This window comes from Microtus pennsylvanicus, chromosome 4, assembly GCF_037038515.1.
Source record: "Microtus pennsylvanicus isolate mMicPen1 chromosome 4, mMicPen1.hap1, whole genome shotgun sequence".
NCBI classification, from domain to species: domain Eukaryota; kingdom Metazoa; phylum Chordata; class Mammalia; order Rodentia; family Cricetidae; genus Microtus; species Microtus pennsylvanicus.
The window spans coordinates 73,551,378-73,569,355 of record NC_134582.1 but is presented as its reverse complement, the minus strand read 5'-3'; the positions used below and the strand labels follow the sequence as shown (position 1 = coordinate 73,569,355).

The following is a 17,978-nucleotide window of genomic DNA, read 5'->3' as shown; positions in this document are numbered from 1 at the left end:
CCCTGAATCCTCTCTCCTCTCAGCCACTGGCAGAGGAGGAACTCATGACCCAGTTAGGTAACAGCCTGGGAACTTAGCATCTTAAGTTGCTTCTCTCTGCTTGGTTGCAGTCTCCCTAACCACTTTCATGTCCTCTTCCCAAACCTAGGCTGATTGCGCCCACTGGTTGGTGTGGCCTCCAGAAACCCCTGGCACCTGGAGTGGCAGTTGCCGTGTTTGGATTCCTTCTGCCTGCCAGAGTGGAGAAGCTGAAAAAAATTATTATTATTTTTATTATATCATCATTATTGTTGTTGTTATTATTATTTAGTCAGTTTTACATAGGATAACATCTAGAAATCAAAATGTCTTGAAAACGGTATGGTTTCATGACACAAGACAGAGGAGCGGCCCCAGAGGCTGTGTGTCTGGGAGACCTGAGGCCTCTTTTAAGCTCAGAAATCACGTGCTCTTGTGTAGTTCTGACCAGGTTGGAATTTGATTCTTTCTCCTGTCTCTCCCCAATTCCCTGTGGGTCCTGGGTCAAAAGCGAGGCGCTCACGTGACCAGCCCACACAACAGTTAGCTGTGGAACTTACCTGACTAAACTGGCTTGCCAATGTGGAGGACTTTACCCAGCTGCCGTGGAACAAACCAGCCATTCATCTTGAGCCTGGCACCTGGCAGAGACCACGTGACTGCTCCACGGTCCTGTGCAGCTTTAAACATGATTTGTTCTCATTTTATTTCACTTGAGATTCTTGGGCTTAAAATAATAAGAGATTTTAACTGACTGGGAACTCGAATAGAGAATTAGACTCTCAAACAACCCACTAAACTTAAAAGCAACAATGGAGAACCCAGAAGGGCTTTAAAGATCTGCTACTTAAAGGGATCACCTTTTCATTTTGAACAAAGTTTTATTCGGTGTCCTGCTAGACTGTGGTCCCATACCAGGCGGGGACTGCCCCGTTCCTTTCTTAATGAGCTGGAGCAGTTGGAGACACTAAAGATGTGTTTCTGTAGAAGAACTCAGAAGTGTTGCTGACACTGTGACAGCTTTTGTGATTGTATCACATGATATAAAGTCAAGAAGGTCATAGGTGAACTGAGTCGAAAGATGGTTAGTAGGAATCGTACAGCCCTGTGGCTGTGACACTCAGCCCATTGGCATGACGGTGGAGGACACATGGTGACAGCTCACAGTGCTCTTTAGTGTGATGAACAAGCACAAGTAGATCAGGAATAGCCAGGAGGTGGTGGCACTCACCTTTAATCCCAGCAGAGGCAGGCGGATCTCTGTGAGTTCCAGGACAGTCAGGGCTATGCTGAGAGACCCTGTCTGGCAGGGGGCAGGGGTTGGACAGATGGATGGACAGAATGAGTAGATCAGGAGTATGGGGCAGACTCCTCCCACTTTGGTTGTTCTTGCCACACCTCGCTGTGACTCTTCCATGTCTCCTTACTGTTGCTGCAGGTCATCAGCTGCCCCTATTTCCAGTCAGGTCTTTCTGTCGAAAGTGACTTTGAGCTGTGGGAGGCTCAGACCTGCAACCGCTAAGTGCAGTCTCTGGAGCTGCTGCCCTCCGTACCGAAGTGGGTGATCCCTGGGATCTTAGGACACAGCCTTTCCAGGTTGACTGTGGGTAGACCTGGACAGCACCGCAGCGACCTGTTCCTTTCTGTGTAGAAGAGAAGGAGAGAGGCAGTGGAGAGGAGAGACATTTGTTCAGAGGTTGCTGTCCTAGGTGAAGAGAGCGAGGAACAGTGTGTCCTTTTGCAGACTTCCCTGAGCCCAACAGTGAGTCCCACACTTTAGGTTTGTTTATTTTTATGACTTTGAAAAGCAAGAGGGAATGAGTGGTTTCAGAAATACGATGTATGGGGCTGATCAGATGGTAAAGGACCTGAATTTCATCCCCAGAACCTAGATAAAATATGCAGGTATGGCAGTGTGTGCTTGTTATCCCAGCACTGGGAGGCAGAGACATGCTCCCTGGGGCTTCGTGACCAGCCAGCCTAGCCTACTTGGTCTCTACTATGAGTGGTGGTTTGAATAAGAATGGTTCCCATAGGCTTGTATAGGTCTGGCCTTGGAGTAGGCGTGGCCTTGCTGGAGAAAGTGTGTCACTGGGGGTGGCCTTTCTAGGCCCAGTCTCTCTTTCTTGGCCTGTGGATCAGGATGTAGCACTCATCTATTGGTCCAGTACCATGGTCCAGTACTACTGTGCTCCCCATCATGATGATAATGGACTAAACTTCTGAAACTCTGCAAGCCCAGAATTAAATGTTTTCTTTTATAAGAGTTGCCTTGGTCATGGTGTCTCTGCATAGCAATACAACAGTGACTAAGACACCATGTGCCCTCCCACCAAGAAAGAGTGGATGATGCCTGAGAAATGACAAATTGACACCTGGAGTTGTCCTCTGACTTGCACACCCACATGTGTGCGTGTGAGCACACACACACACACACACCTGCATACATGTGTACCCATGTGAACATGAGCGAGCATATGGCAGGAGGCAGAATTCCCTGCACATTGAAACTGGCTCTTTGGTCCTCCTCTTTATCCCACCTGTAACTCTCACCTCTCTGCTCAATGATGTCACAGCATCTGCTTCCTGCTTCCTTGACCACATCAGAAGTTCCCTCACACCCCCTTTTCCAGATACCGTTTCTCACTTCCCATTGTTCCCCCATCCCACTGTCTCACCTCTGTCTGGGGGAAGAGTTGGGTGTGATGCTAACTGAAATAAGGTCATATGGAAAGTCCTTTTACCGTTTGCCACCGAACTCTCAAAATCAACAAAGTTCTAATGTCCATTTGCTTTCACACCAAGCCTGGACTCCCATTCATGGCCTTATAAGGTGCCGCATATAGGGTGATATTCTCTCCTTTGCAGCCCTAGGCTAGTCTGCATGCACCGGTAGGGATCCCAGCAGGGGTTGGCCAGAGGAGGTTGTGTGGAGACTTGGCGCATAAGTGCTTCTGGCAGTGTATGTGACACGCCGTGGACTTCCGTAGGCAAACAGACAGAATATATTTAAAAAGGGAATCGTCTTAGTGCACATCAAGCACTGAAAATGTCGCTTTCTCACCTCTTAAACAATTATCCTATTTTCGTAAATGTTATAGCATTATATTTTACTTATAGTTGTCCCTTCCCAGTCCCTGACCCCGTGCTGGTGTTCTTATTCCTTACAGTCACCTTCTGCTTCCATGGCATGCATGTAACACATACCTCCATGGCATGCATGTAACACATACCTCCATGGCATGCATTTAACACATACTTTCATGCCATGCATGTAACACATACCTCCATGGCATGCATGTAACACATACTTTCATGCCATGCATGTAACACATACCTCCATGGCATGCATGTAACACATACTTTCATGCCATGCATGTAACACATACCTCCATGGCATGCATGTAACACATACCGCCATGGCATGCATGTAACACATACTTTCATGCCATGCATGTAACACATACCTCCATGGCATGCATGTAACACATACCGCCATGGCATGCCTGAAATACATTCCTCCATGGCATGCATGTAACACATACCTCCATGGCATGCATGTAACACATACCTCCATGGCATGCCTGAAATACATTCCTCCATGGCATGCATGTAACACATACCTCCATGGCATGCATGTAACACATACTTTCATGCCATGCATGTAACACATACCTCCATGGCATGCATGTAACACATACCTCCATGGCATGCATGTAACACATACTTTCATGCCATGCATGTAACACATACCTCCATGGCATGCATGTAACACATACTTTCATGCCATGCATGTAACACATACCTCCATGGCATGCATGTAACACATACCTCCATGGCATGCCTGAAATACATTCCTCCATGGCATGCATGTAACAACCCAACCATGGCATGCATGTAACACATACCTCCATGTGGCCATCTGCCACCTCACCACTTAGATTTTACATATAAGAGAAAGACATGAAGTGTTTGTCTTTATGAGCCTGTGTGTGTGTACAGCTGAGTGCCTGCGAGTGTGTTCACATGTGCCATGTCCTATGTGGGAGACAAAGGACAGCTTGCAGGAGTTATCTCCTTCCATCCTCTGGATCCAACTCAGGTCCTTGGATCTGAGTCCTTTAGCTGCTGAGCCCTCTTGCTGGCCAGGCAGAGTCCTTTCCCCAGGAGCCTCCACCATCCTACAAAGCCATGCTGTAGCTGCGTAGATTTACACTCCCACCGTCAGTGACCCAGGATTCCTCTTAAGCCACGTCTTCGCCAGCATTTGTGGCTGCATGCTTGGTGCTGGCCATTCTGACTGGGATGAGAAGGAATCTTAATACAGCTTTAGCCTCCAAGGGTATCTTAAGTGTTTGTCAGCCATCGGTGTTTATACTTTAGGGAACTTTAGCTTATTTGTACATTTATTGATTGAACTTTTTATTTTTCTATAGATTCTAGACAATTATCCCCTGCCAGTCAGTTTTGCAGCTGGTGAGGATTTCCTCCCATTCTGTAGGCTGGCTCTTCATTCTGTTTCCTTTGTCTATTCATATATTGTAAGGAACACTGTCCTGGGTGGTCTGGATCTCCTAGAACTTCGCACTTTCCCGTCTGGTCATTAAGGCACTGAATTGATGGGGTTTACATCCCAGCTACCTCACAAGGCTCTCGTCTACTTCCTGTCTATAAATACCCATGCTTTGTCCCAGTTTTATGTTATGGCTGTAAAATTAGCTCCAGGCTCTGCTGTCGGGCACAACAACTACTAGTCATTTGAGCGCTTGAAGTACAGCCTGTCTGAGCTGTGCTGTGCTGTGCTGTGGAGCAGAGCTGGGCTGTGGATGCGAAATGAACACTGGGCTCCAGCAACACAAAGAGGGGACATGCCAGCTATGATGGTGCATGGGGCAGAGGCAGGTGGGTCTCGGTGAGTTCCAGGACAGCCTGATCTACCTAGTGTGTTCTAGGCTACCCGGGGCTAGATACTGAGACCCTGTCTGGAAGAAAATAAATAAAAAGAGACAGAAATCTCATAGTTCTGTAGTCTAAATGTCTATAATGTATAAATTACGATATTTTTGAAGTACTGTAATAAAATGCTATTGAGGTTAATTTGGCCTGCCCTTTTTATTTGACTAAGGCGGGGGCTTCAGAGTCTTCAATTGCACAGACTTTCTGCATTGTGGCTTGTCTTGCATATCTGTCGGGCAGCTCCATCCTGAAGTCATTGCGTGTACAGACGTTTGTTACTGAGGACTTAAGTCTGTGTGTACCGATGATGAAGGCTGCATTGCTCTCCGTTTTTTCCTTTGACAAAATACTGTTAGGCGAGCTCTCTAACCAGATAATTATCACTAGTGGGGACTCACACAGGTTAATGTGTCTGCTGAATTAACTAACTATCTCAGAGTTTTCCTTGTGTGAAATTTAATTGCATGCGTTTGAGGGAGTCTGAACTTAAACTAGTACAAAGTTCAATTTCATTTTACCCAGAACCATTAACAGTGACAAGTTTGAGATTGTGACTGCATACCCTGTCATTTATCTGTCTGTCTGTCATCTGTCCACCTATCTGCCTATGTGTCTGATTGTCCATTTGTCTATCTGTGTATCTGTCCATCTGAGGCAGGGCCACACGTAGCTCAGGATTATCTTTGACTTCTGATTCTCGCACCCCCACTCCTTGCCGAGATGACCAGTAATCACAACTGAGCTCTGTTCGTATGGTGCTGTGGCTTAGGGAACACCGGGCAGGCACCCTGAACCCTAAGCTTCATCCCAGCACTGACACCCGATATTCTAAATATGATTCTCGTGTGCCTGACACACTGGCTTCTGCTGACTCTACGTCTGTTTCCTTATCATATTCTAAGGCACAATAATGATGAAGATGATGATGAAGATGATGATGATAATAACAATAATGACAACTTCACCCAGTTATTGTTCTCATTAGTGGCCGGGTCAGCCAAACAAACATTAACAACAAGAGTTTGGGATCCCAAGGACTGAAATGGAATCGTCCCTCTGTGAGCACCAGCGTTTACTGAGGTGGAAAGATGTGGTCCCTGTTTCTGTGTTTCTTGTTTGACATCACTTGGAGCACAGATTTAGAAGAGCTGGTACTGCTCATGGTCCTGAAGTCACCCCGCTCAGTGTAGCGGCTTGAACACCAGCTCCCAGGCAGGAAGGCTTCTGACTGCAGCCTGCAGTGTTTCCTGTTCACACGAATAAGAATGGGAAGCAAAGCCATGCCCTCCTCAGACCCTTTGGTTTCATTAAGTCTTGTTTCTGATGCCTGGTTTCCTAATTCTGAATTATTCTCAGGAGAACAGTACTTGAATGATTCCCATACAAAATAAATGCTGTTCCTGAGTGATTACCTCACAGCGGGGGGTGATGATGTCACCATGCTGGAGAAGTGAAGTTTCTCTGTTTTTTTTTTTTTTTTTTTTTTTGACAGTGGAGAGCAGCAATTGCAAGCAGGCAGGAGCAGCAGCGGGTGTGTATTGGCGGGGGTGAAGGCACCCCTAGAGTTTACAAGGTCATCTTGTAGGTGGTGTCAGGACCCTCAGCATTTATGAGGATCACTTGAGCCTTTGGCCTTAGAAGTGTTACAGCTTTTGTGTAGGTGCAGGAAGCTGGAACTTCTGGGTACTGCCAATAGCTGGAGTTGAAGTCTACCAGTGGGTTTAGGTATTAGGCTCCCCCAGCCCTTAACAGTGACCAGTGTTACAGCTCCTGGATGCAGGGTCTTGTCCCCCAAGGCTAGGTGGTTCTTTGGGACTGTCAGCAGGCAGAGCAGGCAGAGCAGGCAGTCTCTGTCCACCAGATCTTCACAGAGGTTTCTCCTTTCCGGTTTCAGCTCTGTGTCCTCTCTGCTCCTGCAGCCCGCTTGCTCCTTCTGTAGCCACTTTCATCAGCTGTCAGGCAGATGTCAACTTTCCCACCTTGCAGCTCGGCCGCCAGTGGCTCACCTGCTGCCACCACTGCTTGCTCCCCGGTCCCTGCTGCTGTGGCTGCTCCACTCTTCTTCATCTCATTAGTTCAGCTCACAGTACTCTGAACAGGCAAATACAGGACTGCTACTCAAGATCGGGCTTTTGTTGAGCCAAATTCTGCAGCACCAGGGAGGCAGCCGGCTCACAGAGGGAGCTAGAGGGGCTGCTCAGGCCAATCATAGCTCACCTCACATGCAAAACACGTGTGTTTTCACCAATCACAGCCTTGCCTCCAGCCTCTGCTAGAGGGGAAGCTTTCCCTCTCTGGTCTAGGTGGAAAAGGCTGCAGGGTCATCCAGAGTTCATCCAGCCTGTGTCAGCAAAGTGTGTGGCAGGAACTGAGACAGAGCTGGCCGAGCCTGTGCATTCAGGGGATGGAACAATCAATAGCCACAGTTGTGTTGTCTTCTCAAGGTGTTACAGGGTGTTCAGAATGGCTCATGCTGGCATAGGACAGTCCACCTGACTGTGTGACGCTCGGTTATTTTGCTGGAGGTAGCTAGGGCTGGAGACTGCAGACATAGGGGTATCAGAACATCTTTGTTTATTTACCAGGACATGAACATCATAAGTATTTATAATGAGAACTCAATGAAATATCATGAATATGTAAATGATTTTGATAGATTTAGCCAGTGGTCAGCTCCTTCCCAGGACTCCGGGGGAAGAAAAGGGAGTCCCCTTCTCTGTTGTGGTTTGTCACAGGGACTTCTAGAGAGAGGCTGACCGGTGCCTTGTGCTTGGGATCAATTAAACAGATTTTCCCACTGTCCCGCTAGGTCTGTGGTGGATCTGGTGGGTGGTGTTGTTTGGGGAGGTTGTGAACCTTTATGAGGTACAGCCCTGCTGGAGGGAGCACCCCTGGGCGTGGACTTGGGGAGTTTATAGCCTTATGCCACTTCTGGCTCACTCCCTGTGCCTCGGGTTTGCTCTGAAGATGCATTCTCTCAGCTTCCTGCTCCGGCTGCCTGCTGCTATGCCTCTCCCACCGATATTGACTGTTCCCTCTGGAACTGTAAACCAAACAAACGCTCTGTAAAGAGCTTTGGGTCATGGTATTTTATCACAGCCACAGAAAAAGTAACTAAAACAGGGCCCGATCATGCTCCTGGGAAGAGCTGGTGGATCCTTTACATAGAACATTCATCCCGTCGGACCCCTGACAGTTGGTCACCCCAAGTCTCCCAGAAATCAGATGCCTTTTCTTAGGAAGCATCACTCTAGGGAAGGTCATTAGGTCACTCACCCCACCCCCCAGTTGTCACTTGTAAATTTGATATACACTGATTATCTTTTGTTGTTTTTCACTTATTGGCTTAAGATATTTATGCTCTTGGATACCCAAGTCCTCAGAGAAGTAATATTGTCAGAGTCTGTTGTCTTGGCCGTGGAATTTACAGTCACCTCCTGGCTCTCACCATTAGCCTCTTGTGTGTAGGATCACATCCCTTGGGTGGGGTCAGCCCTCCTGGCAGGTGTCCAGGGAGTTTTCTGCTTGCATGGAGCAAATGCCCGGGCTTCTAGGGAGCTCTGGTTTCTCTTCCAGTGCTGATCGTCTTTCACTTTTATCAGAATGGCTCTCGCGTCTGTAACTCCAGCAGGGAAGCTGTGTGCCAGCCTTGCCTCACCTGGCCTGAAGTGACCTGCTTGGGTCTTCCTGTTCTCTCTCTCCCCCTAGACTTCCTCTTGGGGTGAGTCCCACCTGACTCAGAGCCAGGCTGGCAGATCTGTAGACACTACAGGTAGAACCGGGCTCTTTGGAAAGGATTTGTCTGTGTCATGCAAACAGCCAGTCAGCCATTCTGCCTCCTGCTGGGCTGAGCCTGCGACTCTCAGGCCCGGAGAAGGACAGCACCTGAAGCTTTTAGTTTGCGTTGCCTTGAGTCTGCAGAGCATGACTGAAACAGAGCAGTCGTGTGGCTGTGCCGACAGCCGTGGGAGATTAGGTGTTCCGTGGTTTCACCGCTGTGCACCTGATCTTTTCAGGGCCATGAAGCTAATGGTTCTACAAGAGCACATGGGTGAACTCTCCCTACCTAGACAGAGAGGGAACGATGAAGAAGAATGTGTTTGTTAGACCCACTCATGTTCTGGGACAGAGCAGAGTACACACTAGGGGTTCCCATGATTTCTGTAAGCTCCACTCTGGCATGTGCGTGTGTCTGTGTGTGTCTGTGTGTGTGTATGTGTCTGTGTGTGTGTGTCTTCTGTGTGTGTGCATCTCTGTGTGTGTATGTATGTGTGTGTATCTCTGTGTGTATGTATGTGTTTGTGTGTGTATGTCTCTGTGTGTATATGTGTATGTGTGTCTCTGTGTGTATGTATGTGTGTATCTCTGTGTGTGTGTGTCTCTGTGTGTATATATGTATGTTTCTGTGTGTGTATCTGTGTGTGTCTGTCTCTGTGTGTATGTGTCTCTGTGTGTGTATCTGTGTGTGTCTGTGTGTCTCTGTGTGTGTATCTGTGTGTGTCTGTGTGTCTCTGTGTGTATGTGTCTGTGTGTATGTGTCTGTGTGTATGTATGTGTCTATGTGTCTCTGTGTGTGTCTGTGTGTGTGTTTGTCTCTGTGTGTGTATGTGTCTCTGTGTGTATCTGTGTGTGTCTGTGTGTCTCTGTGTGTCTGTATGTGTCTGTGTGTATGTATGTGTCTATGTGTCTCTCTGTGTGTGTTTGTCTCTGTGTGTGTATGTGTCTCTGTGTGTATCTGTGTGTGTATGTGTGTCTCTGTGTGTCTGTGTATGTGTCTGTGTGTATGTATGTGTCTATGTGTCTCTGTGTGTGTCTGTATGTGTTTGTCTCTGTGTGTATGTATGTGTCTTATGTATGTATCTGTGTGTCTGTGTGTGTGTATGTATGTGTCTCTGTGTGTGTGTCTCGTGTGTCTCTCTGTGTGTGTATGTATGTATCTGTGTGTATGTGTGTCTGTGTGTGTACATGCACGCATTAGAGGAGAATGCCACATGCCTTGGTTCTTTCTGCTTTGTCCCTTGAGACAGCTTCTCTGACTGAATCTTCAACTCACTGTTTTTCTAGTAGGCTAGCTGCCCAGAAAGGATCTGTGGGCAACCCCCTACCAACCTGTCCACACTCTGGGGTGACAGGCACCTACAGCCATGCTGACTCTTATGTCGGTGCTGAGAATCTGATTCTAGGCCCTCGTGTCTGCACAGCAATGCTCTTACCCACCAGGCCATCTCCTCAGTCTGGCTCCTTAGTTTATAGAGACCTCCTCGTTACCCATGAGCTATGCACAGTGGATTTGCATGCTCTTTCCTCCAGCCGATTGTTCTCCATCTTGAACAAATCTGACTCTTTTCCTTTTCTCTCAGCTGAGTGCCTGGCGTGTTTCCTCTCTCCTCATGCAGACACATGAACCCTGCTCCCTTCTCAGACTTTCCCCTTGAGAGCACCCTGCTGAGTTCAGAGTAGATCATACCTTCTAGCCTGGTTAACTTTGTCCCAGTGGCTGAAAGGAGACTACAGGATAGAGTCAGCATGATCCAATAATAGGGAAAGGCTCCAGGGATTCACACGGTGAAGTCAGAATAGTCAAACAGGCTCTGAGTCTCAGTAGGGATGGCCAGACCCATGTGGTTGGAATGTGCTTTTGAGGCAGGAAGTCCCAGTCTCTGTCCCTCTGATGGTACTGTCCACGGAATGGCAGCTGTATGACAGTAATCTGAAGATGGACTTTCGTTACAGGATGTTTTGTTTCTCATAATCCTAGGCTCAGAGGCCAGTGTGACTCATGCTGAGCCTATTGTGTTTGGAGAAGATTCCGAGTGTTGCTTGTTTGTCTGGTCCATCGAGACCCTGTTTGGATTGTGTTAAATGACATTTAGCAACATCATCTTATTCTTTCTCTCTTGGCTTTAAAGAGGAAACAAATAATGAGCAGATGTAGCTCCAGGCCTGCGTTGTCTTGTTAGGTCTCAGGGGCGGTGCTGTGCATGGCCAGTGAGGATCCCACCGGAGCTTCCAGCTGCCCAAGAGACCCACTGTCTGAACGTCCAGCACTTTGAAGTTCTCTTGGGTTGAAATGTCATGGATATAAATTCCCGAACTGTCAGGACATTATCTGGGCCAGTATTGTTTACTTAGGCAGTGAGTACCAAAAGGCTGAAGAGACTAGCCCAGAGCAAATAAGCGACTTAGTCAGATAAGGTGGCCAAAACCTGTTATTCTAGGACTGGGAAGGTAGGCACAGGTGGGTGCAAGGTCAGCCTGGGCTACACAGTGAGGTCTTATTTGAAAAAAATTGACTTGGAAAAGAATAATAAGAAAAAAAATAACAGTGCACCCATCAGTTCCCATCTGGCTAGTGTGTGGAAAGGACACCCAGGACTGTGCTCCCAGGAGACCTTGGGACACTCAGGGCTGCTCCCAGGAGGCCTTGGGATACTCAGGGCTGCTCCCAGGAGGCCTTGGGATACTCAGGGGTGCTCCCAGGAGGCCTTGGGATACTCAGGGGTGCTCCCAGGTGGCCTCGGGCTGCTCAGGGCTGCTCCCAGGAGACCTGGGGACCCATACTCCTCCCTGCCACCAGCACACCTTTTCTTCATGGTCATCCTACTTTTACTCTGAGGGCTTGGGGGTTGGGTCTGGTTGGACTGGTGTCACAAGCCTTTAGCTCAGCTGTCGGGAGGCAGAGACAGAAGGGTCACAAGCTTAAGACCAGCCTGGTCAATTTAGAAATATCAAAACAGAAATAATAATAATAATAATAATAATGGCTGGTTTATAACTCAGCAGTTATGAGCAAGGTCCTAGTTTCAATCCACAGTCACTACCAAAAAACAACTCGTCAAAACCAAAGAAGAGTTGGTCTGTGACAGCTGGGCAGCATCCACTACAGTCTCTGAGCTTCTCTTCATCTCACTCAGCTCTCAGTTGCCACCAGCAATACCCAGCACAACTTAAGGAAGAAAACAGCTTCAAACACTGTGTTATGGTAAGAGCTGGGCCAGCTGAGACTGTCATGGATCTTGCCCGTCCCAGGGCAGCCCATTGACCAGCAGCCTGAAGGCGGCAGTGATCTCCTCTCCCAGGCTAGACACAGCACAGCCCCGGGTTTTAATGCACCAAAGAGCCCCAGAAGGATCTATGCTTGTCCTTGCATCTCCCGCCTCCACCTTTGTGTTCAGCTCCATCCGCCCATAGAGGGACTCAGTCTCAAGCACCACACTTTAGGAAGAGCCTCAGATGTGTTTCTGTGTTGAGCCCTAAAGCCTGCAATGGATATAGTCCCGCCCCACTCCAAAGGAGCTGACAGTGTCCCTGGGAGAGAGGACGCAGCATACCTCCAGAATGCTGGACTTTAAAATGCTCCAAGACCAAAAAACTGTAAGTTTGTGAGGGTTTTATGGATAATGACGCCTCAAAGGACAGCTGACACACACTGCGTCCCGCTGTGACAAGGGCCAGGTTTAACCCTGCACACACAGCCTATCAGGGCCGCTTACCAGATTTTAAATTTCTCCAGGTATTCCTGGAGAAGTCTAGACTCATTCGTCCAGATGGATCTAGAACCTTCCTTCTGTTTCCATGGAAGAGAAGGGGCAGACAGAGAGATCAGGAGTTCCAGACTAGGTGGGCTAAGTGAGAGGCTGTCTCCAGAAACCAGCAATTCTGAGCCAGGTGCTTCGGTGCTGTTTGTTACCAGCTTCTTTGACTTCTCTGGACTTGCTACTTCTGGCCTTGGGCCCTGGGTGTTCTGTCTTGCGCTGTGCTGTGTGATCTCGTCCTCAGGATGCTGCTGCTCCCAGGAACTGGCCTCTGTCTCAGTCCCCTCCACTCTGTTATTTGCATGACCCCCTGGCGACTCTGCTCCTTTTGCATGTTATTCCTGGGGGTTTCCAGGGTGACGGGATGCTGTTTATCCTCTCTGGAAGCCCTTTCTCCCTGTTCATGTCATGGTAACCTGAGCTGCTGCTCACGAGGGGCCCTTGCTCTCCACGCCATTTTCCTGACCTCCATAGCAGCTCAAATAATTTTTTTTTCTTTTCAGTATGGGTTTTAAAGCTCACAAGCTTTTCATCTTCCTATCATGCAGTTTGGCTGCTTCTCTTAGTAGCTTCTTGATGGGAAGGCACAGAGCAATTCCCAGTGTAGACTACGTCAAGAAGGTGTTCCAAGGGAATGGGTACCACTTGGGGCAGGGATTAATGAGTTTCCATTCAGGTTACCATCTCTTCTTCCAAGATCTGTGGAGTTGGTAGGGTTAGGATGGAAGGAGAGATCCTGCTTCCTCTTCTAAGTGTTATTTGAGAGGAGAACCCACACATTCATCGCGGGTTGCTTTAAAATCAAAGGTAAAAGCCGCCTGCTCTCGTGGCCACGGTTCTGAATCTGCACCCCCCTTTTAGGTTGGAGCATGCTCTTGGGAAGTGCTCTGGAAAAATGGGACATTGTTAGACCTTGGTTTTGACGCTGTCATATCTTGTCACAGCGCATCTTTTCCACGCTTAATGTCACGTCTGTTTTCATTTCCTTCTCTTCCCCCCTTCCCTTTTCTTTTCCTTCCCACTTCTCTCCTGTTCCTTTCATCTCCCACACTTCTTTCTTTCTTCCTCCTCCTTTTCTTCCATCCCTCCACCCCCTGCCTTCCCCTACGTGACAGTCAGGCTCTTTGCGGTCCAGCCACGCACACAGCCCCTGCAGCCCCGTTTTGGCAGTGGTCCCTATTTCACCCTTCGTTCCCATGATCAGAGTCTTCCACAAAAGAATAACCAGAATTTTAGAGGTTCATTTTCAGTGTTTGGTGGACCTACAGAAACACCAGCGTTTCACAAATAGATGCGCCACATGTGACCGGGTGTTGAGACTGCCTGTGCTGTTTGTCGTTTTAAATGCAGACCACGCATTCCTCACCCACAGCGTTTTCATCATCTTTCAGATTCTAGAATGCTTGCTTAGGCACAGCAGAGGGATGGGACCCAGTAGGAATCAGGAAATTCATTTGTTTCCTATGCACCACACACTTATGACCAGAAAGTATTTTTTTTGCACTATTATTAATTAGATTTCGAGCATGAAGCCAAGTTTTGTGGTGCGGACTCTGTTACAAAAATGCTCCAAGATTCAGATATTTTGATGTTCTGATCTGGGATGCTCAGCCGCCATAGTGCTTTCTTGGCAACGTCACAAACACAGAGTACTTTTTTGTTGCAGGGCTCTTCAGCGCACCTCCGAATTTTGACTTTAATTATCCAGGACACCTGATTTTCAGAGAGGAGGAAGCGACATTAGGTGACCTGAGTTATCCACAAAGCCCTAGGCTTGCATTCTCCTCTTAGAGGTTTTCTCCGGGAAGATCCGCCCTTCAGTGATGTGTTGGCTGGGTGTGCACAGGTTAGAGCAGCCACTGTTTGGTGAATGGGGCTCCGGGGCTCCGGGACTTGGACTGGTTGCCAGCCATGCGGCTTTACCCGCCATGTGAGAGTTACACAAATTCATAAAATGTTCCTGAGCATCCGTTTTCACCAATAGAAGAGATGACAGTCGTGTGTGTCAGAGCATGGCGGCCGTCCCTGTGGGGATCTGTGTCATGGCCTTGTAGAGTCCTAGGTACAATCAGGGTCATGGTCAAACGGAATGTATTAATAAGCTGGACAAGGAAACTTGGTGGCAGTTTATTCTTAAAATATAAGATTTATAAGATTTAATAAGATTTCTGGCTTTTTTTAAAAAAAGTTTTTGAGTCTATATATGTGTGTGCATGCATGTGTGCGCATGCAACGTGGGCGTGAATGTGCACATCTGCTTGCATATATAGGCCAGAGCAACATCAGGTGTTTTCCCCAGTATCTTTCCTACGTAACTGTTCGAGACAGGTTTTCTCAGTGAACCTGGAACCTACTGCTTGGTTAAAGCTGCTGTGCAGCAAGGTCTGGGAATTCATGTGCCTCTTTTTACTAGGATTGGGGCGCAACCCGCTTAACTTTTTGTTTTTAAAGCAGGTGCTGGGGTTAGGAACTGCGGTCCTCATGCTTGCGCGGCAAGTGCTTACTCCTCAGCCCGTGTGAAGTCTATGTCAGTCCCTGTGAAGTCCCCGACACGGCAGATCAGACCTAGCACCTTTAGTGATAGGCAGGGGCTCTGTCAGTGAGTCACATCAGCCGCCCATTTTTACTGTAGTCTGAGTCTGTCTTTTTTTTTTTTAAATCGTGAAACTCTTCAAATAGGGATATCTCTCAGTATTATGTGTCTGTCCACCAGATAGCTTATGTTTATTACATTTAATTGAAAAGTTTTGTGTTAAACGGATTGGCTGTTCATCTCTAATGCAGCAGGCTATCCTGAAAAAGAATGTTAGCATACTGATAGAATGGTATCTAAAGCGTTCCATTTTCAGGGGAATTTGTGCCTATTAATCACTGGCAGGCATCGAGCTGCTGCTCTTGGGGGAATGCAGCTTTGGATTCCTCTAAGCCCATTTTCAACATTTCTGCAGACATGCTGCATAACCCTTTTTAAGTGCATTTCCATTTATAGATACCTCACTTAATACGTGCTGTTGCTTTGCTGACATTGCATTCATAGCAATGGTGTCTCACCCTGAATGATGCTCAACTGATAAGCCTGTTTTACTATGAGGCAATCAGTCTTGGCTTACTAAACAGTACATGAGACCATCCAAACTAGTGAAATATCACAAAAAGCTAAAAAAAAAAAAAAATACAGTAACTCCCCCCCCCCCCCCCCACAACACAAGAAAACTAAAAACCTGGTATTAAGCAGAGTTCAAAGGGGACACTGGCTGCCAATGTCAGAGCTAAACTTAGAAGGAAGGAACGTTATTTTCAGGGTCCTCAGCTTGGAAGTGCTTATTAGCAGCTCAATTCTTTAGTCTCTCTCTCTCTCTCTCTCTCTCTCTCTCTCTCTCTCTCTCTCTCTCTCTCTCTCTGTGTGTGTGTGTGTGTGTGTGTGTGTAAACATCCACAAAAGTGTCACAACACAGCTGGAGAGGTGGCTCAGCAGTTAAGAGCACTTGCTGCTCTTACAGAAGATCCAGATTTGGTTCCTAGCACCCACATAGTGACTCACAACTGTCTGTAACTCCAGGTCCAGGTATCTGATGCCCTCTTCTGGTTTCCGTGAGTACTGCATGCATGTGGTGCACATACATACAGGCAGGCAAACACTCATACACATAAAGTAAACTAAATAAATCTTTCTTTAAAAAGTGACAGCCACAAGGATTGACAGGGATGTCACAAATAAATGTTAACAGAATCTGTGAGCAATGAGGATGTATTACACTACTTTAAGAAAATTCAGTGTGAGTACAGACTTTCCCTGCACAGAAACTAGACTGCTTCACACCCAGCCTTTTGCTGGGCTAACAGCAATTGCAGTGTAGCCCTCCATGTTGGAATTCCCTTCTGACTAGCCTCAGGGTGTGGGCAGCAGAACTGGATGGACATGTAGTCTGAGTTCCATCTCTGAATAGGATCATGTTATTATGCTAGGACCCGCAAAGTAGAAGTATTTGTATAAAAACCACTTTCGTTTGTTACTAGCCATTGGGCTGTTAGGTAGGAATTACCGTCAAACTCAAATTTAGGGTAGAAAGCAGGTGATAGGAAAGCCGTGGTCCAGCTCTGGGAGCCAAGGAAGAAAAGACTCCCGGCAGCAGTTAGCCAGTAGCCTAGCGTTGCACTGAGTCTCTGCAGCAGTTGCCTGTGCTGAACTGGGGCGTGGTGTCTAACTGAGAATGCCTGCACACAGCTTCAGGCATTTGAACTCTTGGTCCCCATGGTGGAACTGTTCAGGAGGTTTAGGGTCCCCTGCTGGAGGAAGTGCGTAGTGACAGGTCACTTGTTCTTTAAGATCAGAGGGTAAAACAGCCACACTGGTCAGCCATACAGACCAGGCAGCGGTGGCGCACACCTTTAATCCCAGTAGCCACACTAGTTCACCATAGAAGCCAGGCGGTAGTGGTGCACACCTTTAATCCCAGCACTAGGGAGGAATATAAGGGAGGAGAGAGCTGTCAGCTCAATCTCATTCTGAGATTCCTGAAGGCAGGATCACCTTATCTGTCTGAGGTAGAGGTAAGAGCCACGGCTGGCTGCTTTGCTTTTCTGATCTTCAGGTTGAACCCCCACATCTGTCTCTGGCTTTTATTGTTTGTGCTACAGCATGTCTGTCCCTGGGAATGGGCTTTGGTGCGCATGGCCTCATCCTTCTTCCAGTTTGCCGAATCTGCTTTGTGGTTGAGGTTGAGGATGTGTCTCTTACCGGTAGTTCTGCTGCGGCCACCGTGCCTCCCCACTCAGTTGCTTTTCGTCATGGTATTTTATCACAGCAACCATGAGGTGACTAATAAGGGGAATGCGTTCACCCAGGAGTCCCTGGCCGGGCCGTGGGTGTGACCCAGGTACACAGCTGCCGGGACTGTGCACACTTGTGACCCTGGACTTCCAAGGCTGCAGCCTGTAGTTTACAGTTGTGGCAGCGACACGCGTGGGGTGGGGGCGGTGAGAATGGGTGGAGAAACGACGTGAATGAAGGCTGGAGCTAGCAGCCACAGTTATCAATACAGCCATCTTGGCCGCATTTTCTTCCTCCTTTGGGTCCCGTTTGCCCACGCTGCTATCATCCCCCAAGGAGGACACCGATTAGAAGTGATATTTTGAGGGTCCTGTCACATCACATTGATATAAAAACAAGCAGTGTTAGCAAAAGTAATTTGGTTTTTTGTAGATTAATAATAGCTGTCAGTAAATAGTGGTCGCCTGTGGTCGCCTGTAGTCGCCTGTGGTCACCTGTGCTGCTGCTGGGCACGTCTAATTTTTCTGTCTCTCAGAACTTCATTGACACACTTACCCTCTCTCTAATTTGAATATTTGAGTGGCCCATGCATGAAGAGGTGGGGCGCTCAGGACGGGTGTTTATGCCACTGGGTGCTTGCTCTGGAATGTGGTTGTGAGACCCCTTCCTTCTCCTCACTCACTTTCCTTCTTGGCTAA

At 47.8% G+C, this 17,978-nt stretch overlaps 1 protein-coding gene across 1 annotated transcript in view; it reads left to right on the top strand.

The window, feature by feature from the left end:
• Positions 1 to 17,978, top strand: part of Dapk1 (death associated protein kinase 1) — a 153,266-nt gene that overhangs the window by 69,393 nt on the left and 65,895 nt on the right. The window lies entirely within an intron of this gene.